The sequence below is a fragment of the Chiloscyllium punctatum genome, chromosome 17, assembly GCF_047496795.1.
Source record: "Chiloscyllium punctatum isolate Juve2018m chromosome 17, sChiPun1.3, whole genome shotgun sequence".
NCBI classification, from domain to species: domain Eukaryota; kingdom Metazoa; phylum Chordata; class Chondrichthyes; order Orectolobiformes; family Hemiscylliidae; genus Chiloscyllium; species Chiloscyllium punctatum.
This window is the reverse complement of record NC_092755.1, coordinates 27882157-27908619: the sequence shown is the minus strand read 5'-3', so window position 1 is coordinate 27908619 and position 26463 is coordinate 27882157.

Genomic DNA, 26463 nt, shown 5'->3' with positions numbered 1-26463 from the left:
AATACTACCTCGTAACTGTATATGAATGATTTTAGTCTTTAGTTACAAATGTCCCGTAGTGACTTGGTATTTCTGGGAGATTTTCTGGATATTCCTCTTTGAAGACAGATGCAATGTAACTGTTTCGTTTCCTTGTCATTTTTCTGTTCTCTACAATAAATTATCGTATCCACACATTCGCTGTGCCACATTTGATCTTGATTTCATTTTATTTCAAATATCAATAGAAGCTTTTCAACAGTATTTACAATTAATAAAGAAAATCACAGCGCAGGAACAGGCCCTTCAGCCATCAAAGCCTGTGTCGATCCAGATCCTCGATCTAAATCTGTCGCCTATTTTCTAAGGATCTGTATACATCTGCTTCCTCATATTAAATGACGCTGTCGTCCCCGCCTTTACTACCTCAGCTGGCAATGCATTCCAGCCACCCACCACCCTCTGCACAACCTCCCTCAACCTCCATCTTTCTAATGGAAATTATCCTAATCTACCAAAACTCTCTTTATATGTCGTTCTCTCCATACTCGGCAACATTCTGGTGAAAATCCTCTGCCCTCTTTCCAAAGCATTCAGAACCTTTCAGTAATGTGGTAACCAGAACTGTCTGCAGTATTCCGAATGTGACTGAACCAAAGTCCTACACAACTGTAATACGGCCTGCCTACACTTGTACGCAATAGATTCCAACAGATTCCCTCCTGTTGGTGACGAGTTAACCACTGTGGTTCTCCACTTCTTAAATTGTTAGAATGCAAGACGCAAGTATGCTGTATGCCTTATTGATCATTCTTTCGACCTGCCACTTTCAGCGAACAATGGACCTGAACACCCAGATCTCTCTGTGCATCAATTTTCCCCAGGGCTTTTTCCAGTTACTGTATAATTCGTTCTCTAATTGGATCTTCCAAAATTATCACCTCACATCAGCCTTTTCTCCACCCAACTTTCCAATCTATCTACATTCAGCGGTGTTCTCTGACAGTCCCCTCAACTTTCTGCTACTCTACCAATCTTAGTGTCATCTGAAAATTTGCTAATCAGACCACCTATACCTACCTTCAGATCATGTAAATATATCACAACAAACAATGGTCCCAGCACCGATCCCTGTGAAATGCCACACAGATGAGTTCTGCATTTTGAGTAACTCCCTTCCATTACTACTCTCTGTCTCCTGTTGCCCAGCCAGTTGTCTAATCCATCTAGCTAGTACCCCATGGACACCTGCGACTTCACCTTCTCCATCAGTCTATCTCAGCAAACTCCTTACTGAAGACCATGTCTTTGATATCTACATTCCTTTCTCCACTATCAACTTTGTCATTCCTCAAAGAATTCTCTTACGTTTGCTAAGATGTAGCCTTCCCTGCACAAACCATGGAAGGTCTTGTGTGGAGTCCGACTTGTTTTACCCTGGAGTCATCCTGGTTTTATTTCCAAAGCAGGACTTTATGAAATGCCACAATGATTGGCTGCGTACAAATTGAACATGTTTTGAACAAAATACAATCTATCCACAAAGATAAATCTGCAAACGCAAATTAACCACCCCCCCCCCCGCCCCCAGATTTATAGGTGTGTCTGTGCGAGAGATGCTCAGTGTATGTGTGTGTGTGGGGGGGGGGGGTGTTGTGGGGTGGTGGGGGAGGCGTACGAGTGAGAGAGAGAGATGATGTGTATGTTTGTTTCCATGTGTGTGAGCGAAAGAGGGTGTGTGTATGTGTATGTTTAAGGATGAGAGTGAAAGCCTGTGCTCACGTTAAGACACAGACAGATTTGGCAGATCCCTTTCCCCACATACACCCAGACCGTGGTTTCAGAGCGTCCATGCTCTGCAGCCTCTGCTCCATTTGTTGTTCATGTTACAGACACTGACGCTGTAACTACAGTCCCCATGCTCCATCCAGAGATCGGTCATCAAATCGTCTGGTCTCCCTGAATGTCTGCGGTAACTCACATCACAATCTCCAGCAAACCATCCCCAGCCCCTCCACTAACTTTTCAATAACAGTAGACAATCAGACTTCCCTCCACTAAAAGTGGGATATATACTCCTTTATAATTATACTTCAAGGTCCTCCTCGTGTTTCTGTCCACGTGATCATTTGAGAGGGACAAACACAGGCTTTCAGTGGACAGGCACAGACCAAGTTTTAAATACGTGAGTTAAAGATGCTGAGACTCCCTGTCCAACATGGAGCACAACTTGGGACACACCGGGAAGTGAGCAAAAACCCGAAACACAACCCCGTCCATGGAGCACCACATGGGATACACCAGCAAGTGAACAACAGCCCAGCACACGCACCGCTGTCCAACATAAAGGACGACGTGGGACACACCGGGAAGTGAACGGCTGCCCTGCATACACACGCACCTCTTCATGAAGCACCTCGAGGGACACACCAGGAAGTGAACAACATCCCAGCACACACTCCCCTGTCCATGGAGTAACGCATGGGAAACAGCAGGAAGTGAACAATAGCCTGACACACACCATTATATTATTTCTGAACTTCATGATGCCAGCATTCGATACAATACACAACCAAAAACCAAGGCCAGAGAAAGATACTGATGGACAGAGACATTCACATTAAAGATAGAAACGGACAATTCAGACAAAAACAGAGCATATTGTTGAAGTATGAGATTAAAAAAAAACAAGGGAGTGGGTCTGTCTGGAGCAGTGAGACCTTGGCGGGTCAGGTCACAAGAATGAAAACATTGAATAAAGGCATTGTCAGATCGGCTGACCAAATTTGTTCCACTACATTCTGAATTTGCCTCACAGAACAAACGCAGAAACTATACACTGGGACAAGTAGAAAACCCAGCGTGGAGAGCTATGCAGACTGCGCCAGTGTATTGCTCAGTAAACTGGTCTATCTGCCCAGCATGGAGAGCTGTGCAGACTATCCCAGTGTCTTGATCAGTAAACTGGTCTATCCGCCCAGCAAGGGGAACTGTACAGACTATGCTAGTGTATTGCTCACTAAACTGGTCTATCTGCCCAGCATGGGGAGCTGTGCAGACTGTGCTAGTGTATTGTTTGGTAAGGTGGACTATCTGGCCAGCATGGGGAGCTGTGCAGACTATGTTAGTATATTGCTCAGTAAGCTGGACCAGCTGCCCAGCATGGCAGTATTGCAAAGCTTTGCCGGTATATTGCTGCTACATTTGCACTACGTAACTGACTAACATAGGACAATTTGCCGCCCATACCGCGAATGACAGTAAATGGGCTCCCACAAATTAATGTCTCTGTATCTTCATGCATCAGTTCAAGACAAGGGGTTTTTTGTGTGCATGTGTGTGTAGTTCTGGGGCAGTGTGAGATGTGAAAATCATTGTCGAAGAGAGAGCACACATGGAGGAAATCACTTTAAATGTGAACAAATGTTAGGGCTTGGTATAATGGACAGAGAGAGATAGTTCATGGGCAGCTGTTAATGAAGTTCTTGAGAGTATTAAATAAAGGCATTGCCGGACCCAATAGCATTATAGATCTGTGCGCACAGGAATGGTGGATGGATGGGGAGTTCTGTGTGATATCAGATATGAGCTGTCGAGTATTGACTCAGAGTTGTTTCTGCAGGTTTGCAGCTGTGAGTGTCAGCAACAGACGAATGCCATCTTTAAGACTGTATTTCACAGCTCATGGTTTAAATAGCAGCTGGGATGAGCCAGTGAAGTATATACTGGATTTATCAGTAGTTATAATTAGGAATGGTCAGGGTATAGTGTCAGGAATTGGTTCATGTACAAAGGAATCACCACTGTTGTAATTTGTCTATTTCAGCTTCAGATATTGGCCGGGGATGAGATGGAGTCAGAGGTAGAAAATGCAGTTTGTAACCAGAACAGAAGATAGTGACCTCAATGCTTTCAATATTTAGATAGCAAGTGCAGTGATACAGTGAATCATGGTTCACAGCTGAAACTGAGAAGTCAACATACCAACCCATGAGTAACACTGCCAGAAGCAAGGAGGGAGAGAGTGATTTAACAATTTAGCAGTGGTTTGTCACGTGAATATGTGGATTTAGAGTCTTAAAAGGAAGAATAACAGTAGCAAGGAGGGTAGAGTGAATGAAAGAACAGTATACTGTCAAACATGATTTAAATAATTAATGACTGAACAGTGAGATTTACCAGATACGCTTAAAAAAGCCAGTATTGGATAATACAAATATTGTATAAAGTAAAATGCATATTTGATCCGCCACGATAATGACCTTCGAACATAATATGTAGAAAGAAACCAAACATCCCAGTTTAAATTCCTGCCCATTCTTGTGACGTTCCAGTCTAATGTTCTCAGATTGTGATCCATTGCTGTAACATTCCAATCTAATGTTCTCAGATTCTGATTCATTGTTGAATCATTCCAGACTCTTGTGGTCAGACTCTGATCTCTCCCCCCTGTCTCTCTGGAGCTTCTGATTCCTGTTAACACTGTTGGTGATGCTCCCACCATACTGTGGGATAACACATTGAGCGGAGCCCACTTATCATTAAAAGATGAAAACCGTCCACTGGGGTAGTTGCAACCCATGGCTACTAACATTAATCACAGTCACTGAGCAAACAGATCCTGTTAACCCCTTCCTGACATCACTTTTCATATCCCGATAAAAGGGAACATTTACTCGGTGTGGGTGGAATGGATGGGCATTGCTTAGGGATGGACCATAAATCTTTCAATATTCTTATTGCTTCTTTTGTATGTGGAAGTAGAGCCAGAACCTTGCAGGACTGTGTATATTACATACTGTTTATAAAGGGTGACAGTGAAAAAGTATAAGGTGCATAAGGTGACTGGTGGGGTAATTTCCAGAGCCAATAAACCAGTGTATATATATATTGTCCATTTACTTTGTTTAATGTTGCTTCTGGTTTTATGTGCACTGTTGTCAAATTCTTCCATAACGTTGGGACATCATTCAGAGCATCGAGACTGCTGCGCAGGAACAGGAGGAAGTAATTCTGTCCACACGCCATTCAGCCTCTCAAGTCTGTTACAGAGGGACAGGAGGAGGCCATTCTGCTTCATGAGCCTGTTATGCAAGAACTATCAGTTGTAAAATACTTTCGGAGAAGAATACTCCTAATATAAATTATAAAGTTTTAAGTTGACTCAGGCCAACTTTGAACGTTTTATGTTGGCACTTTGAAAAGCTGCTTTGGAGAAGCTATTGGCGGGAACTTGGGAGGCCTTCACAAATGATTTACAGAGTCTCGCGACAGCATGTTACTGTCCATGAGCAGGGTAAGGCAGGTAGGTGCAGGGAATGCTAAATGGCGAGCAGAATTGAGGCTCTGTTCAAGAAAAGGCGGAAGCATATGATAGGTACAGACAGTAGGGATCAAGTGAATCCATTGTGGAGTACCAGGGATGTAGGTTAATACTCAAGAGGGAAATCAGGAGGCCAAAATTGGGACATAAGATATCTTTCGAAATTAGGGTAAGGGACATTCCAAAGTGATTCTACAAATACATTAAGTTCAAAAGAATAACTATGGAGAGAACAGGACGCCTTAAAGATCAGCAAAGTGACCTATGGGTGGAACTACACCAGATCGGTGAGATACAAAATAAATATTTTGCATTAGTATTTACTGTGGAGTAGGATATGGAAGGTAGAGAACTTTGGGAAATGAACAGTGATATCTTGAAAATTGTCCATATTACAGAAGATGAGGAGCTGGATATTTGAAAATGCATTAAGGTGGATAACCTCCTCTGACCTTTTAAGTGACTCTTGTTTAGGCACATGGATTTTAGTACAATGAAGGGCATGAAGGTTAGTCTGACCTTAGAGTAGGATAAACTGCTGGCACAACATCAACAGCTCAAGGGCCTGTACTGTGCTGCACTGTTCTATGATCCATCAACTAATCAGATGTACCCCAGATATGTTGGGAAGCTAGAGAAGCAATTGTTCGGTCTCTGGCTGAGATATTTGTCTCATGGACAGTCACAGGTAAGGTTGTGCCATTGTTTAAGAACAGTTGGTAAGGAAAAGGCAGGAAACTGTAGAAAAGTGGGACTAATGTCATTGGTGGGTAAGTTATTGGAGGGGATTCTGAAGGACAGCATTTACTTGTGTTTAGAAATGCAAACATGACTTTGTGTGTGGGAAATCGTGTCCCACTAATTTGATTCAGCGTTTTGAAGAATTGACGAATAAGCTTGACGAAGGCACAGAAATAGAAATGTGGAATAGAATATAGACTTTAGTAAAGCATTCAAAAAGGTTCCGCATGGTAAACTCGTTAGCATGGTGAGATCACATAGAATACAGGGAGAGTTGGAGGTAATTGGCTCGAATGTAATAGACAAAGTAAATGTTTTTGAACTGTTATTTTTTTTGGACTGGAGGCCTGTGACCAGCAGTGCACCACAAGGAACGAATGGATTTTGTCATGTTATATAAATTATTTGGATGTGAATACAATAGGAATTGTTAGTGAGTTTGCAGATTGAACCAAAATTGGTGAGGTGGTGGACAGTGAAGTTAGTTAACTCAGAGTAAAACGGGACGCTGATCAGATAGGCTAAAGGGCCGAGGAGTGGCTGATGGAGTTCATGTTAGACAAACGGAAGGTGTAACATTTTGTTGAGGCAGATTGTGTTAGCACTTATGGGTAGGATCCTGGGAAGTGTTTTCAAACACAGACAGCTACATAGAAATTATAGACGCACTGCCGTTTGGAACCAGGTCATTTGGCCCACCGAGTCCACACTGACCCTCCAGGTAACGTCCCGACCAACAAACCCAAACGTTACCCAGATAACTCTACATTTACCATAGACAATCCAATGAACCTGCACATCCCTGGATACTGTGGAATAATTTAGTGAGGTCACTGAACCTAACCTGGACATTTTTGGCTGTGAGAGGAAAACCAAACACCCAGAGGAAACTCACGCACACACGAGGAGAGCGTGCAAACACCGCACAGAATGTCAGCAAAGGGTGGAACCGAACCCACGTAATTGATGCTGTAAGGCAGTATTGCTAGCGACTGTGACACTCAATGACCAGTTGCGAGAGAAACTGCATCCACCCAATTTTTCTGGATCTGTCACATCTGTTCAAATGATGCCGAATTCCAGTTCAGTGCTTCCAACAAGCCTTCCTTTACCACCACCCCAGGATTCACATTCTGAATGAAAGGGCCTTAAACTGTGACTGACACATTGCCTGCTCTTTGCCCTCACCGCTTCCCCTCTTCCCAGATCAATTTTCCCATTAATACTGCAGCATGCAAGATCGTTGCTGATCTGAAATAAAACAAAGATCTGCATACACTGGAGATCAAAAACAAAAGCTGTTCTGATGAAGAATTCCCAAATTTAAAAAAAAATGTTGATTCACTCTCTTCCGACAGAGGACTAGGAAAAAGTGAATTCTGAAATGAATTCCTGATGAAGGGCTAATGACTGAAACATAGACTTTCCTGCTCCTTGGATGTGCCCTAACCTGCTGTGCTATTTGAGGGCCAAACTTTCGACTTTCTTCCTTCAAATGGTACCAGACCCGTCGGGTTTTGCCTGCAAACGGTTTTATATCTAATTTCCTGTTTAGAACGTATACATTTTTTCCCTGCAGTATTGACTTCCATACACATCTCCCACCAGTGATTGCTTGTACTTCTTGTTTATAACCTCCAGTCAAATTGTTTCTGTGTAATCTGATTTCTAGGGTGAGATGAATGGTAGATTCAGTGAGAACTTTCCTGAGGCCTTCCTTGATGTCACAAAACCTCGCTGCACTTTTTTCGAACAAAATATGAATTGGAAAAGCAGAGAAGGATATGGGCCAAGTGCAGGGAATTGGGGTTAATGTGGATGGACATTTTGGTTAGTATGGACCAGTTTTGGCTGAAGGGCCTGTCTCCGTGCATGACAGGAAATGAAAGTGGTTTTGGGTATAGACAGAGCGGGTGAGATTGAGCAACAATATCATGGAAGGATGTACTCACAGGTTTCACAATGCTGAGATATAGACATTTCAGTAGCATCAGGCAAAATAAGCCAGTATTACCAGGAATGTTGGTGAACAGAATATAGGTGTGAGTTCAGATGATGGAGAGTTGTGGATGAGGATTTGTTCTGCAGCTCTGTAACTGTAAATGGGGTCAACAGAGTCTTCAACTCATCCGTCTGAATCTAACGATAATTTATCTTTGAGTGATTTTCATTGAGTGTGACAGAGGGATTCTCTGCAGTAGGCGGAGCGAGTTTCCTGGTGCTATCTTATCGAACTCACCTCATTAACTACCCACCCTAACCCATGGTGTCACTCTCATTCAATGTTAACCCGATTCTCCCACCCACTTTGGCTGGAGGTACCCACCATCGCCCAGATGCCGCTGGATATTCCATTATCCCTGGCACTGGTGCCATCTTTAAAGGGACAATAGGCACTCGATTGAGCTTTCCTCAGTGTGGAGCTGCCATGTACAGTTTACACGGAGCATAACAGATAAGGATCAATTACACCACGGTTTGTCAACAGGGTCACAGATATCTTGGCAGATGGGTTAGTACATCTCTTTCCAGTGTGGGCCGCACCGCCAGACCCTCCGAGCATTATCTGAGCTCACCACCCAGCTCAGTGCAGTACCTGCGATCTGTAGCAATGTACAGCAATACAAGACAAACATTGATAACATTCCCAATTCTGTGAGGATGAGGGTCATCGTATTCTGTCTGGTCCCTCACACTTAATGCATGTCTGTTCCAGCACCGACTCCCGAACAATGCTCGTGCTCCACCACTTGCTCTTGCATGCAACCCCACCCCCTCCCTTGTCTCTTTCCTTTGTAACATCTCCACAGATTGTAGAATGCTCCGCAGAATGTTGATTATGGAATGTCCCAGATAATATTCCAAATAATTCCCAGTTTCAGGAAAATGGCAGTGCCCCCTGTGTAAAACATTAGGTGAAGGAACAGAGTTTTTTTTTAAATCATATGCAATTAAAATCCATAATGAGTCCATTTAGCCATTCAAATGTGCTGTACCATTTAGTAAGATCGGGGGTGATCTGACTGTATCCTGAGCTTCACGTTGCAGGAACTTTCAATCATTCAGCCCCCTGGTTTCCTGTCCCTAACCAGACGACACTCACGCACTTTCTACCCTGGTTTTTTTCAAGCATGTGTTTGGGAGGCATTTCCCATGGGGACCAACCCTCCAAAAATATGTTCCATCAGCTTTTTACTTTCATACAATGTTTAGCATGCTTCACACTTTTCAATCAAAAATGTACTCATATTTTATAGTTATCGACATCTAATCACAATTAGTAATGCTGGTTATTTTGCTTGGGTCAACTTATTCAACCAAAGATAGCATCCAATCAACTCTCTCATTGTAAAGTACAAATTCCAGCGGAGATTCTTTTTCCTCAGCCATTATCTTGACTGTTATCCGAATTGTACCTTTTTTTTCCTTCTTATCAAAGTTTTTATTTTACATTGACTTTGGCTATTTCTATCTCTAGCGGTTACACAGTCTCGCAATCTGTTGGCTCAATAACTGGCTTGTGATGCACAGGATAGCCAACAGCACAGGTTCAATTCCCCACACAGACAGAGGTTGTCATGAAGGGCACACTCTCTCAACATCATCCTGTCACCCGAGGTGTGATGACCCTTAAGATAAATCATAATTTGTGGTCTCACTAATGAGAAAGTGGTCCTTTGGGACTCAATTCTATCCATGTTAATATTTTCATTTTTTCAAAAGTATTTTTTATTCAGAGAAAACCTTTTTAATGCTTCAATGAACCAATAAGTACCCAACTCAAATAACAATGCAAATTGAACACAATTACACCCATGTGCATGTACATAAAAGAAAACAAGGTAAATCAACGACCAAAGAAAAATTAAAAAATTAAAAAACAAATAGTAGAACTCAGTGTAACAAAACTATAGCTCTCAACCTTCAAGAGCATTAACTAATACACATTCATTTGTTCGTAATTCTTCCTCTGTGGACATTAGATTCATTAGTTAGGTTCGTCATAGCTATATAAATTCCTTATTAGAGTGGCAGATCAGCCTGTATCTTGGTAATTCAAAATGGGCTGCCATGTCGTATAAAAATCCCTTATTTTAAGGTGCAGCATACCTTTACAACAGTCCAAAGGGCTCTGCTCCATGACGAGGTTATGACAATCCAACAGACTGAGGGGGTTCTCAGACACCCAGTACAACAGAACTTTTTTCCTGAACACAGAGAGTGATGCTATCGAAGTATTTTTTTCATATGCACATCTGAGTAAGGTAGACTGGGCAGGCACAGGAAAAGGGAAACCTGATCCATCTCCAATTCCCTCTCCACGATCCTCTCCATCCCATCGAACACAGTGCTCCTATTATGCCGGTGGAAGGTCAACAAGAAATGGGTAAGAGTGCCCATAGTCATTCTGCATTTAAGACATACTTCCATCTTGAATTCTGAGAGAGGATCTGGGGCCAGATGGATTCTATGAAGAATCTTCAACTACATGGCAAGAGTCTTCTTACAGGACGAAATCCTTCTTGCATTTTCACAAATATCCTCCCCTGTATCCGAACAGATCTGAACGCCCAAATCTCTTTGCAGACCTCAGAAAGGCACAAAGTCTCGTCTGAGAGGCCACTCTCCAACAAATCATAAAGTGTACTGACAGAGAGTGTGTTCTTAGCACTAAGTACCCTCTTCTCTGTATCGAATCTCTATGGGTCTGTAAAAACAGTGGTTCTTTTTTGAATAGCATCTCTGATCTGATGAAAAGAAAACTGAAGAGATCTCTACTCGTTAGTATATAGTTACGACTTATTTGATCCTTGTTTCTCCCTCAGGTAAATCATCATAGCAAGATACACCCCCGAGTTGCCCATAGTTTAAACATGGAATCCAGTATCCCCCGTCGGAAACACGGTACACCACATTTCGAGATAAGAAATGAGGTTTAGCTATATTGCCCTATATCGGACACATTGCCCCCCCCCCCCCACTTTAAAATTATTGATACTCAATGGGAAATGGCAATAATTCGTACCTGTCCTCATTTTGTCTATGAATAGCAGACTAATAAGGGAGCACTTTGCCTGAGAAGCTTCAATATGTTACCATATTGATTCCGAGGCCTCACTAACATCGGGTAAAGAAGAGCTTAATTGATAGCTTTTAATATCCGGGAGAACCCCTCCCCACAAACTGTGGGGTCGTTGTAATTTGGTTAACATGATATCGGGTAGCTTATGGTGACAAATCAAAAAGGTAAATCATCCATTAAGTCTCCTAAATGTCTGCCTGGGAAACATCAAAGAAAACATTCACACGGGGTATAGCAAACAAGGGAGGGAATTCATTTTAATAAGAGCTATCCGACCTAGCCAGGACACTGGAAGTGCCTCCCATCTTCGAAGGTTTTGTTTAATGTTGTCAAACAAATGAATGAATTCCAAGTTAAATATAAGTTCAAAGATAGGATTAATGACTATAACTAAATAGGGAATATCCCCATACCCCAGGATGATTGGAAAGAAAACCAGGATTCTCCATCAACATCAGGTATTTCTCCAAGATCGCCCATAGACATGACCTTCGACTTTGTAAAATAAATGGTATAGCCAGAAAAGGCACCATTCGAACTGATGAGGTGAGGTACCAAAATTGTGGGTTTCAACAAAAATATTAAACCGTCATCTGCAGACAATGTAATCTTACGTGACTTCTCTCCCACTTCTGGGGCAGAGATGTTGGAGTCCCTGCAGATGGCCTTCACCAGTGGCTCAATCATCAATGTAAACAACACTGGCGAAAGGGGTCTACCTTGGACTGCCTCTAGGAATACTAATGTTATAGGATCGCACAACATTGGCGAGAAACGTGGCCAGAGGATCGCTTTCAAGGACCCTCACCCACTTGATAAAAACGTTGCCTCGAGCAAATCATTCTAACATATAGAAGAGATACAGCCACTCGACCCAATGAAATTCCTTCTCTTCGTCTAAAGGGATCACTGATACCTGTAATTTGTTTTGGACATGCTGGGACAATATTGAGTAATCTCCAAATATTGTTAGTGTATCTGCAGCCCTTTATAAGCTGGTGTGGCCCAGTTTGACAATGGAAGGATACACATTTTCCAGCCGTAATGTAAGGGTCTCAGACAGGATTTTGAAATCAACATTTAAAAGTGAGATGGGCCGAAAAGAAGCAAAATCTTCCGGTTTCTTCGTTTTCTTAAGAATAAGAGAGACATGAACCTCTCTTAAAGATGGTAGGAGACAGTCGTGACTGTGTGAGTGACTAACATGCTAAACATCGGTCCCGACAATAGGTTTATAAAGTCCACATAAAACTCACTTGCAAATCCGTCAGGATCGGGCACCTTTCCGCCCTGAAGCTGCTTTACACTCTCCAGCACTAGCAATGGTCCATTAAGGCAAGACACTTATTTGGGGGTTACCGCTGGAAGATCCATGTTCTTGAAGAAAGATTCCATCGTAGTCCACCTATCTTCATAATGCTCAGTCTGATATAATTCGGACTAAAATCTCCGAAATGCTGCTTTAATCTTTATGGGAATTCAGGTATGGGTTCCAGGACCTTCCCTAATTGAGGTAGTGGCTTTGGGGCTCTCTTTTACCTCGCAAGATAGGCTAAATACTTGCTCAGCTTATCACCATGCTCAAACAGCCTTTGTTTTGCAAAAGTAAGTTCCTTCTTGGCTGTCTGTGTGAGCGTGGAATTCATTGTAGACCGAAGCGTTGTGATCCTCTGCAGCCTAGCCACCGAGGGTCTATCACAATATGCCCTCTCGGCTGCCTTCAACCGTGCTTGGAGCAAACGTTCCTGCTCCAGCTTCTGCCGCATCTTAAGGAATAATTATTCATTTGGTATAAGCCTTAGCAATTTTCCATAGAATGGATGGGTTACTGGTTGAATCTGAATTAATGGCTCAGAAAGGTCTGAATTCTTTACAGAAATACTCAATGTACTTTCTATCCTTAAGAATAAAGGGATCCATTCGCCAGTGTCTCGAGCTTGTTATATTGCCCTTAATCTTAACCAATACGTATACTGTTGCATGGTCAGAAATGGTAATATTCCCAATTGTATAGAACACCATCGAATTGAAAATTGCTGCAAGGTGTGGAAGAGATCAACCCTAGTGTGGCATTTCTGCGGGTTAAAGAAGCAAGTAACATCCCTATTTATGAGGTGGATCGGCCTCCAAACATCCACCAGCCCCAGTTCCACACAAAAATCCACTAATTGCTTGGATCGTAAAGATGGTCCTGGGGATTTTGGGCATTCTGTCCACCGTGGATGCAAAAGACAATTAAAGTCTCCTCCTACAATAATGTGCTGCGAAGAAAGATTACTTAGTTTGGAAAATGCATCTCTCAGGTATTTAAGGCTGTGCACCAGGGGGCAATAAACATTTAATATACCATTTCTTCCCCATATATGTTTGAGGATTATGATCCTCACGTGGGTGCCTAATACGATCTCGAAATTTAAATGAAAGATTCTTCCTATCCAGTCTGGCTTCTCCGATACTCCTAGTATTAAAAGACAAGAAATAAACCCGATCAAACCCACCCTGCTGTAATGTCAAATGTTCCTTGTCATCAAGGTGCATCTCCTGCAGTAGGACAAGATCCACCCTCTCTTTGTTAAGGCTAAAAAGTACCTTTTTCCTCTTAATTGCCTCCCCTTAATGCTCCAGATACTCCATTTATGCATGACATTAGTCATAACACACTGGAACAACATTTGAACTCCAGAGAGGAAGAACTCGAATTACAAATCGCTGAGCATCAATGAAAAAACACTCATCGTGCCTAAAAAAAACATACTAACTAAAACTACGACAACTAACAAGCTGTCAAAACGTTGCGCAACTAAATACATATCAAAACAAACAAAAAACAGGCTACAAAGTGCCAATGGCACTCAGGAGAGGCATGTACCACCCCTCCCCCCACACCGGGGGCATTTGCAAGTCACAAATCGTTATCTTCTGCCCCATTATCAATACTACATCCCGGGCAATTAATCACAAAAATCGTGATTGAATTGTCCTTAGGTAGGCATTCAGTCTTCATGATCCGCTTCATAACTCCCTCCAGCTTGAGCCGAACCTGACACACAAACTAAGCAAGAGAAAAACGAGCAGTAATATTAATCAAGTTAAAAGTGTATACTCTACCCATCCCGAACTGTAATTTAAAATTACTTAATACCAGCAAGATTCAACAAACGTTCTTTAAAACGAGAGAAACATGATTATCGATATCCATTAAAGCATCCAGCCTGCTTTATAGTGTCCACAAAGTTTTCGCGTCCTCTGGAGCCTCAATGAATCTATTGAAAGATCCACCAGTGCGTAGAACTATTGAAAGCATACAGAGCACCGCTGCGTTCATTGTGGAATACTGAATCTCAAGTTCCCTTACTCTTCTCTTGATATCATCAAAAGATTTTCTTTTCTGAATCACTGCTGCTGAAAAGACCTGGAAGAACATAATCCTAGAGCCCTCGTCGGATCTTTTCCCTGTGTTCTGGAAGCTTCCATAAGTCTTTGATTGTCTCTGCAACTACGTAATTGTACAAGGACAGGGTGAGGGCGTTTGTCTGAGTCTGACCTGCGCACCGTAACCCGATGAACTGTCTCACTATTCACCCGTCCCTCTTCAGCTTCGAAGTGAAGGAACACGGCAGCCAGTTCTCGAAAATAACTCACTGGCTGAACACCGTATGTATCCAGCAGACCGATGATGTGAACATTCTTCATTCTGCCCCTGTATTCGAGGTCGTCAAATTGTTCAGTTAGGGTACGGACCTGTTTTCCAAGGGCGAGGATCCGCTCCTTAGAGGAATCGATTACAGACTCTGCCCCTGCAGCTGGACGTTCGACCTCATCCGTTCTGTTTCCAAAGCTTTCAATTTGCTGCTCATATTTTTTGGAGCACGGCTGAGAGTGGTTCTAGCCTCCTGCTGAACCTTTCTTCAATCATGCCTTCAATCATTTCACATAACTTGGTGAACTCGGTGACCAGGACCTGGTGAGTATCTGGGTCCATCGAACGAGCAGAAGGGGTTGCAGGTGTGGCCACAGGCATGATGACAGCTTCTGACAGGTGCCCTGCATGTTGGGACTTAGTCGATCCTTTCCCATGTTTTGTCATTTCCACTTGACAAATTGGCATTATTAAGGATTCTGTAACTCTTTTAGTGTTGACCTTTAAGTAAATGACTGTGGTTGGGTGGGATAGAGCATTACTGTGATGCAGAGCTCAGCAAAGCAGACCTTTCAGATCGCTGCCATCTTTTTTCCCCTTTAAAACTTTATTGATGTTATCCATTTCATTTAATTCCTGGATGTTCTGGAGCCGTGTCATTCGGAACCACTGTCTACAGTTTCCCCAACACTGCACATTGCTGCTCGATAATCCTTGACTCTTTTGTGATTCGTGAACCTTGACTCAAATGTATCCAATATCTCTGCTTCCCATGTTCTGCGGGGAAGACTGTTCATAAGACTCACTGCACTCTGAGAAAACAAAAATAAACCGACTCATCGGTGTGTGAGATTAGTTTTATTTTTGCATTCGTCTCTGGGCAAGAATACAGTAACACTGGAAGCAGTTTATAGATGTTTCACTTCATTTATTCCATGCATGAACAGCTGATATTATGGCGACTTTAACAGGCTAGCCTTGGAATGAGAGCTGATCTTATTGAAATATACAAAGCCTTGAGGCGAGTGGATCAAGTATATACCGACTGGGTGGTTGTATAGCCCAATCCTGATACCGTTGTCATTGAACCCCTTCAGTGTGGCAGCAGGACATTCGACCCATCGAGTCCACACCAACCCACCGGACATTATCCTATCCAGACCTGTTCCCCGACCCTATCCATGTAACCCTGCATTTTCCATGACTAATCCACTTAACTTTCACATTCCTGGTCACACTGGGTAATTTAGCATGTCCAGCCAAACTCAGCCTTATATCTTTGAACTGTGGGAGGAAACTGGAGAACAGGGAAGAAACCCACACAGACACGGGAAGAATGTTCAAACTCCACATCGAGTGTCGGAAGAGGTTGGAATTGAGTTCAGCTCCTTGCTGATATGAGGCAGCAGTACTAACGACAAATCTAACATGCTGCTCCGTTAGCCCTATTAGTTACCTGCGGCTGATGAAAGAAATCTGCCTGACTTGTTCCTATCACTAAACCTGACCCAGTCTGAGAAATTTATCATCGGTCATATCACCAACCTGGTTACATTTAAACTATGTTGTGAGCAGTGGAGGAGCAGTACTAGAAAAGGAAACAGTGACACCCTCCAACCATAGTCACAGCCGGAGTGAGGAAAAATTCACAAAGTGGGATTTCATTCAAGTCGGAATTCTCTTTCCCAGAAGTTTGGGATGGATGAATCTTTATATTAATATTATATAATATTATATTATCTTTATATGGCTTTGTCTGATTTTCCGTAGACTGATGAATCGGGGATAATGCTGCATGGAGACAAAAGTGCAGCTGGAAGCACAATGAGAGGAGCCATGACCTTATTTACTAGTGGAGTAGTGTCAAAGGGCCGTTTGGCCCACTCGTGTCCCTCAGCCCTTTGTTCTGATGTTCGATTCAGCCCTTCGGACCTGCTACACAGGGACAGATCGAGGCCACGCCGATGGTTAGGTGTAGTTTCGGAAATGCTCTTGGAAATTCCAAGCTTGGCCAGGAACTGACTCCGAGCCGCAATCCCTTTTTCCAGGCTTCCCACTCTGTAACTTCTGCTCTGGAATCGCTCTGAAGACTGCCCCCATATCCCATCCAGGGTTAACTCAGGCAAACTTTCTCCTTTCACGAATGCAACATTGTACAACACGACTTCCAGGAAAATAACTAATTACTTTCCAAAATCATAACATAAGAATTTAAGAAGTAGGAAAATGAGTCGGCTATTTGGCCCCTCAAGCCTGAACTCTCATTTAATAAGAACATGGCTGATCTACTTCCGGGTTCAACTCCAATTTCCTACCCAATTCCCTGTATCTCTCCACAACTCTCTGGGTTAGGGAATTCCAGACGTTCACTACCTTCTGAGAGAGTACATCATTTTTCACCTCAGATTGAAATCGATGTTCCTTATTTGTTATCTACCGCCTCGAGTTCAAGACTCAGGGGAAACACCTTCTCAGCATTTACCTTGACAACCCCCCTCTGTATCTTGTACATTTCAGTAATATCACCCTCATTCATTTCAACCACAATGAATAATCGCCTCACCATTTTAGATGTATTCAATAATTCAACCTTTACATCCCAGGAAGCTGCCTCATGAACCAACCTAGTTACTTGCTGCATCAGCATGCTGACATTATGATTCAAACACAGGAACACTCCAAACCCTTTGTACTGCTCCTTTTTTGGGAGTCCTCTTCATTAAAAAAACAGCCAGCATTTTGGTTCTCAGTGTCATCCACAAACTCGGATGTATATTGCACTCAGCTTTCACCTTCAGGCTATCAGTATAGATTGTAAATAACTGATGCCGTCGGACTTATATTTTTGGTAACATGTCTTTAACATAAAGATCCATTAATCCTGACTGTCTGATTTCTATGTGTTAAGTAACTGTCATCCCATGCTAATATATTATTCATCATACTACGACTCTCTGTCTTGTGACAGAGCGTTTATTTTGTGATACCTTGTGAAAAATATCTGGAAAGCCTCATGTTGACCAGTTCCCTTTATCAAATCTGCCTGTCACATTCTCAGGGGTTCCTGATGAATGGCTCCTGCCCGAAACATTTATTTTCCTGCTCCTTGGATGCTGCCTGCTATGCATTTCCAGCATGACTCTAATCTTGATATTCTCAAGAATCTCCAAAATATAATTTGTATGATTTTACAGGACAAAAATAGTTTTCCCTTCATAAAACCATGCCAACTCTGCATTAAGCTTTTCTAAGTGCCCTGCAAGTCCTTCCTTAATAACAGGCTCTAGCAGATTCCCAGCAATAATGGTTAGGCTAAATTGTTCCTGCGTTCCGTCTCATTACTTTCTTGAAGACAGGCACCACATTGGAGGTTCTCCAGTTTCATTGGAACACTCCTGTAATCCAAAGTGTTATGGAATATTTCACACATTGCCGCTAGTCACTCTGTGACCACTTCTTTTAAAATTAACTATGAATTACTGCTGACCTGCCTCCCCTTATTTTTATCTGTTAGTTAAAAACCTTGTTCCTTTTGTTAGAGATAGTTCAAGAACCGTCCTCCTATTACCATACTGTTTATACCATTGAAATGCTTACAGTACTTTCCCCACGAACAGTGACTTAAAATACTAGTGTAAATTATCTGCCTGTTCCCTGTGGCCGGTCCTCCAGTCACACCCTCCTAATGGCCTCAATGTACTTTCCTCACCTCACTTCTGTTTCAGCTCACGCACATATCTTCCACCTTTTTTATGTAGATGCGAAAGCTCTTGATGCATGTTCTATATTTCTGTCCGATTTATTACATCATATCTTTTCGTACATTTTCCTCACTTTCTAGATTCATGCAGTCATATCGTGCACAAACAGACCATTTGATCCAACTTGTCCATGCTGACCAGGTTTTCTTAACTAAACTAATCCCATCTGGTTGCACTTGGCCGATATGCCTTAAACCGTTTCCCATTCATATGTTGGTCCAAATGCCTTTGAAATATTGTAGCTGTACAAGCATCTACCACTGTTTCTCTGGCAGCTCATTCCATAGATACATCACCCTCTGTGTAAAAAATGTTGTCACTTTGTCCCTTTCAAGTTTCTCCCTTCCACCTTAAAGCTATGCATTTGTGTTTGAACTCCCCGAACCTGCAGAAAAGACCTTCGCTATTCATTCTATCCATGCCTCCCATGATATTATCAACTTCTAGAATGCCACCCCTCAAACTTGTACACTCCATCTGATACTAACCTCAAGATCAAACATTTAATGATGAGCTCTGCAAATTGGAAAGGATATTAAAAATGACAGGTAAAGAAAACAGCCCAAACGTCATACTGTTCGTTTTGTTCTATGTAACAAAATTAAGGCAGCATGAATCTCTTACTCGTGCTAATAAGAGGTCAAGCACCTGACTTCCATAGTGTGAAGGCAGTGATGATGTATACTGTCAAAACGTATAGATCTAGATCTATTTAATACCATATGGTCAACATTCTCCCTCCTGTTCTCCCTATGACCTTGTGTGGTTGTGTCTTCATCTTACGCTCAATTCGAGAGAACCCCTTTCCCCCATTCACACCTTAATTGAAACCCATTTTGCATTATCTTCTCGTTTACCACTGCTAATATCCCGCTTATCTTTTGCCATGCCCTCTTTTCCAAGTCACCCATCCTCGATCTACGGCAAGGGATTACAAAGCCCAGTTTCCAACCTTTTTCAGTTCTGAACAAGTCACACTGGGCTTGTAACGCCAACTCTGTTTCTCTGCCTCTGCAGATTCTGTCAGGCCTGCTGAGTTTCTCCAAAAACGAATAGGCACAGCAAAAAATTCAATTAAATAAATAACTATGGATACTGCAAATAAATACAAAAATTGCTGGAGAAACTGCGAGCTTTGTAGAGGGTCACTGGACCCGAAAGATTAACTCTGCATTCACTACAGAAGATACCGCCGGACGTGCTTTATTTCTTCAGCAATTTCTGTTTTTGAACAAGCTTCAATGACGTGTGTAAAAGCTGCTCAAACGCCCTGTCCAACACGGAGCGCCCTACACTGGGTACTGAACAATAACGCAAAGTGCACACATCCATTCGCTCAGAAACTGCATAAGGCTGGCATCACTGACACCACAGAGCTCTTAATCATGGTCAGGGAGAAAACCAGAGGGAAACACATTCAATTCAAACGCAGAAGATGGCATTATGAGAAAGGAAACGATTCAGATGAATATGTTAAAGGGTTTGAGTAATGTAACAAATTTGAAGCATGACACTAAGGAGAACTCTCAGCAGAATGAGAATATGAAAGTGTTACTAAATCAGAAACCAGGTTCGTTCACTGAGTACAAGGCTGATGGGTGAATGGGTTTCGATGTGAAGTGGGGAACAGTCAGTAGAATTGAATTGCAGATATTGCAGCTCAACTTGGGCTATCATGTGATGCTGTAGACAACAGCAGAAGGTTTGTTTGCCAACATAATCTGCAACATTTTCCCCAGGATATTCCATCAGTCTACCATTATCATCAAGCTGAGCTATGTTTAAGTGACGAGTGTGGGTGAACATGCCACGGTCAGAACCATGTGTACCTAAAGCTGATCACAACCCATTACAGCTACCGCACTTGAATGGTTTCATTCCAAACAGCAGAACGAACATCTGATAGAGAGGACAAAATGATCCCAAGACCAACAGATCAGATCTAAGCTCTGCAGTCCTGCCACATCCAGACATAAATGTCGGTGTACTATTAAACTACTTACTGGAGGAGAGGACACCAGAAATATCCCCATCCTAAATAATGGAACAGCCGTGCACATTCGTGAAAAAGACAAGGATGTAGTATCTGCACCATCCTCAGCCAGAGGTGTTGAATGGATGATCCACCTCACCCTCGCCATGATGCCCACAGAATCACAGATGGCAGTGTTCAACAAATTCGATTCGCTGCACGTGACATGAAGAAACAGCTGAACACAGTAGATAAGACAAAGGCAAAGGGCCCTGAAACCATTCCTGCAATAGGACTGAAGAATTGTGCTGCACAACAAGCCGTGTCCCTGGGGAAACTGTTTCATTCCAGCTCCAACTCTGACATCTCCCTGGCAATGTGGAAAATTCCTCAACTATGTCCAGTCCCCTAATAGGTGAATAATTACATTCTGACCATTTCACACCCCCTCAGTCTCTTCACTATAAACAGATTTATGCGAGTTCATTTTGACAGAGTTGTGAAGCAGTACAGAAATAACCTGCTCAGTGTGGTTTCCAATAGATTCCTATGTGGACATGTTACTGTTGTAGAAATGTCACTAGATTACTAATCCAATACAGGATAATGCTCTGGCAGCTGATGGAAGTTTAAAAAAATAAAATATCAAGATCTAGAATCTGGTGATGATCACAGTGACCTTGCATCCAATGTTGATTGTAAACATCGATCTCCTTCCCCAACGTACTTTCAGGAAGTGAATCTCCCGTGCTTTCCTGGTCTGGCCTAAAAGTGACTCCAGACACACAGACATGTGATAAAATCTTCAATGGTCCCTGAACCGGCCAAGCAAGACACTCAATGTATCACACTGCTCCAAGGTCTTAAAGGATAAAACCAGACAGAATACCCAGCACCAGCCTCGATATCAGAAAAGGGAACGGGAATCACAGACTGTTGACCCTGCAGAGTCCTCCTGCCTAACATCTGAGGGCTTGTGACAACATTTACAGAGCTTTCCCACAGACTGCACAAAAACATCGGGAAAGGAGTAGGTCATACAACACATTGAGCCTTCCCCATTCTAGTTCATGGAGAAAATCTCCACAATGCAGTTTTCCCGACACAGTGTTCATATCCATTAATATGTTTAAACATTGTGAAATATAAAATAAGAACTGTTGTAGTCCCTTCAGTCCATCAATCTTGCTCCTCGATTCAATATACAAGCAGTTTTCTGATAACGTGGGTTTATTAAACGTGATTTGACTGCAGTGCGATTCGTGAATTGTGCATCTTTTCTCTATAATTTGAGCTCCCGCTCACTGTGACGCGATTCCTAGCCATACACCAGGTGAACAACAAAACCCAGCTTCAGGATCCTCTGTCTGCAAAATGCACCCTCTGAGTGTTCAGCTAAAACAGGAATGCAATCCGCTCTGCAAAGCCTTGAACCTGAGCCTGAAACGGGGAAGTGTTCTCTCCAATTAGAAAGAACTTTATTTCAAACTGGGGGAGAATCTTGATGAGAAATAGAATTCCATGTTGGCATCACGTGGTCAGTCAGCCCTGCGCGCTTTCAGGTGAAGAATTTGTTGAAAGGTACAGGGATGTAGCCAGTGACTGTATTGTGAAAGTATTGCATTTACAGCACTATTTCATTACCATATATGACTTATAGGTTTAATTAGACTGTGCTAGTGTGTGTGTGTTGGACGAACTTTAAGTTTGTTTTTTTACTGATATTTTGCGGTTTGCCCATTATTCTCTTTTCCCCATAAACCACATTATTAATGTTACATGATTTTCTGCAACACAGTGATGCACAGGGACACAGCAACCACGTTATTGATGAGCAACCTGTAATGATATCTGATCCTCTATCTTCATACCATACCCTGCTCTCTCCCTATCCCTTTAGTTTCCAGAAATCCATTTTTATATTCAGTGCCTTGGTTTCCACAGTCTGATCTGGGAGATAATTCCCCAGGTTCACCAGTCTCTAAAAGCAGACATTTATTCTCATCTGAATGCAGATTGGTCTGTCAGTACCTAATACTGTGGCCCCTTGTTTTGATGTCCCAGCCAGGGGAATTGTCACCCCTGCTTCCAATCTGTCTTGTCCTGACAGAGTTATATATATTTCACTGATATCTCCACTCATTTTCCTAAAGCCCATGGAATTCCGGCCCAGCCGCCCCAGATTCTGCTCCCACAACAGCGATCAGTCTGGTCATCTTCGCTGCTCTCCCTCAATGTCAGGTTTGTCCTTTATTAGTTAAGAAGACCAAAACTGTACATAATACTGCACAGAGTTCGAGATGAGGTCTCACCAACGCCCTGTACAGCTGCAGTAAAACACCCTTACTCTTGTATTCAAATCCCCCTGAAATGAAGGTGAATACACGATTTATCTGCCTATCTGCTTTCTGCTCCTGCAATATTGCTTTCAGTGACTGGTGTACAGGGAGATCCAGATCCTTTTCAATGTTACATCTCCCCACATGTTGGGTCTGTGTACACTCGTCAGCGTGCCAATGCCATTCCCAGTATTGACTTCATGATTCAGATCTCATTGCCCTACACTGACCTCGGAGGGCTGCACAGAAGAAACAAATCAGTTTCAACCAATCTCTTTTCAAATGATAGGCTCCAGTTCTATTTTTCCCATCAAAGGTCACAATATCACATATCCCCCGCCTCCCCTCCCCATTGCTCCTCATGTGCCACGTATTTTCCAAGACACTCCGCTTGTCTCAATCACCTTGGAGCATTTTGACATCCTGCTTACCCACTCACAATCTGATATTGTTTAGTGCTATCGGCAAACTTGAAAATATTGTACTTGATCCACTCAATCATACATATGATGTGTATTGGGAATAGCTGGAGCCCAAACCCCAACCCTTGCTATATCCTCCAAGCCTTCCATTCAAAAATACATTGTTTTATTTCTACTCACTGCTTCCTGACAGCTCTCCCATTCTAAAACCATATTAGTCCCAGTCCCAGAGGATTTGAATTTGCATAATAGGCTTTATCAAAAATCTTTCAGAAAATGCACATATTTCACTGATTGCTTCTCCATAATTATGCTAAAGGCACTTTCTCAAATATGATTCCTATTTGATCAATCTCTGTTGACTTTGTCTGTGCTCATTACTTTCAGTTCCAATACTTCCTCGAGAACTGTTCAGGTGCTAATTTCATTCTATTCCCTTTTTCTAAACAGACAAATATTCACTAGTTTTGTTGGGAAGTTTTCTTTTTTGTTTCGTTTTCTTCTGTGAAGACATAACTGAAGTATTTGCTCCACAGTTGTGCCTTTTCCCTGTCCTCAATTCTCTGGTATCATACTGTCAGAAAGCTGCACTTTTTTCCCCCTTAATTTTGCCATTGACATATTTTTAGAAGATATTACAAGTTCAATCTTAAAACCCTTGTTAATATACTCTTCAGAAACCCATCAATTCCTATCTGAATCTACTCACTGATTGATCTTCCACAGCCATACAAGCACAGACTTTGTCCCATCAACAATACAGCACAGTCAACATTAGCCCCACTTTTCGACACAAGACCGTAGCCGTGAATCTTATGGCATTTCAAGTTCACAACCGTGTATTTTCTAATGGTTGTGAAGTTACCATGACAATTCTTCTCTCAGGAAGTGCATTCCTGACCCCAGCACCCTCTGAGTGAAAAACAATCCTCAATTCCTCTCCACATCTCAAATCCTTCATTTTGTAACGTGCTCCATTGTTCTTGGCCCTTTGACTAAAAGGAACAGCTACTATCTATCCATCCTGTCCATGTCCCTCGTAATCCTATCCTTCTGAATCTCGGCCCACTCAGCCTTCTCTCCTCCAAACTAAACAGCCCGAGCTTACCCAGCCTATCTCCATAGCTCATATGCTCCATCCGACTAAACATCCTGGTGAATATCCTCTGAGCCCTCTCCACTACAATCACATTCTTCCTGTAATGTGGCTCCCAGACCTACAATCAGTATTCCATCTTGGCAAAAGCAAACTTCCGCATAGCTCTTATAATCTATGCCTTGATGATTAAAGGTTATATCTACGGTCCCTATGCTTTCTCAAATTGTGCATTAACCAGTTTAGTCACATTCACGGATGTGTGGAGAAGCACCCTCTGAGCGACCTAGTGTGCTGCCATTCATTGAGTTCTCCCCTGTCCAGTTCCTTCTTCCAAAGTGCATCATTTCATATTCATCAGGGTTACATTCCATCTGCCATTGATCCACCCATCTGACCATTCCATCTGTATCTTCCTGAAACATAAGACCTTCCTTCTCACGGCCAACCACCCGGCCAATCTTTGTATCAAACACAAACTTAGTTGTCACACTCCTGCCACCCCCGTCTATATTCACAGCTGCATCACTTATGAATGCCACAAATAATCAGGTTAAAGATGACACAACACCAGGTTATAGTCCAACAGGATTATTCGGAGGCACTAGCTTCGAAGAGCTGCTTCTTCATCAAGCGGTTGTGCGCTTTGAAATCTCGTGCCTCTGAATAATCCTGCTGGACTATCACCTGGCATTATGTGATTTTTAAGTTTGTCCACCCCAGTCCAACACCAACACCTCCGTTTCACAAATAATAAGGGACACAGTACTGATCCCTGTGATACACCATTGGACACTGGTCTCAGTCACACTAACAGCCTTCAACCACTACCCTCTGTCTCCTAACAGTAAGGTGATTTGGATGCAACTTGGCAAGTCACGAATGACTCCGACCTGTTCCTTTGTAATTCTTTTCCGCTTGACACACTTGCAGAATATCTGGGAATTCTCCCGAATCTTGCCCTACCAGCAGGTTTCTATGCCCCTGTTTTAGGCAGTTCTCACCAAGTGAAGAATTTCCTCATTATTGTGGTCTTAAATGGTCTGTCCCTTAAACTGCAATTATTTACCTTGAATGTGGAACTGACAGCCAGGGAAACGTCCTGTTTATTTCCAACTTAGCATATGTTTTGTGAAGTTTCCAAGTTTCTTTGTGACCCTCCTCTCATTTTTTCAAACTCGAAAGAACACAGGCCGAGTTTCCTCATCAGGCAATCTCGCCATCTGAGGGATTAATCTGGACAATGTCCATTGCAGCTTATTGTGGTCAGTATATTCTTTCTCAGATTGGGTCACCACCACTTTACACAATGGATATAGGTTTGCTCGCTTCATTTCCAGATGTTTCGTTATCTTACTAGGTAACATCTTCAGTGGAGCTCATGCGAAACAATGCTTAAAATTCCTGCTTTCCATTTATATGTTTGGATTTCTTTGTGTTGGTGATGCTATATCCTGTGGCGAAGTCACTTCCTGTTCCTTTTCTCAGAGGGTGGTTGATGGGGTCTAAAAATTAATAGCACATCGAGTTAGACATCTGTCAGAAATGCATATGGATTTTCTCCATTTTTGCTGTTAATTCCTAAATATCCAATATCACACGCTGTATAATAGATTCCAACAGTTTCCAACTTGCAGATGTCAAGTTAATTGTTCGGCAGTTCTCCAAACTATGTCGTCTTCCCTTTATAGATGCTTGGATTCCTTCCATTAATCTATAGTGCTTGGACCACGTTTGCTAACTTCCATTTATCCACAATGGCTTCCAGCCTCTGCAGAATGCACAGGAAAATAAAACACAGTCATCGACAGTGGAATTAATATTTCTATTGATGATTTATGTCTGACATTTTAATATGAAGTACGTCAGGTTTGTCAGACTTAGCAATGCTCAATCCAGTTACACTTTCAAATACCACCTTGTGACTGATATAAGTTGACTTTATGTCTTCAGTTGCACAAGCCCAACATGATTACTGGGTATTACTGGGTGATTTTGTGGATCTTCCTCCATGAAGACAGATGCAAAGTAACTGGTTATTTTCTTGGCCATTTCCCTGTTTTTCACCATAAACTCTCCTCTCCCGATTACAAATTTCCATATTTGA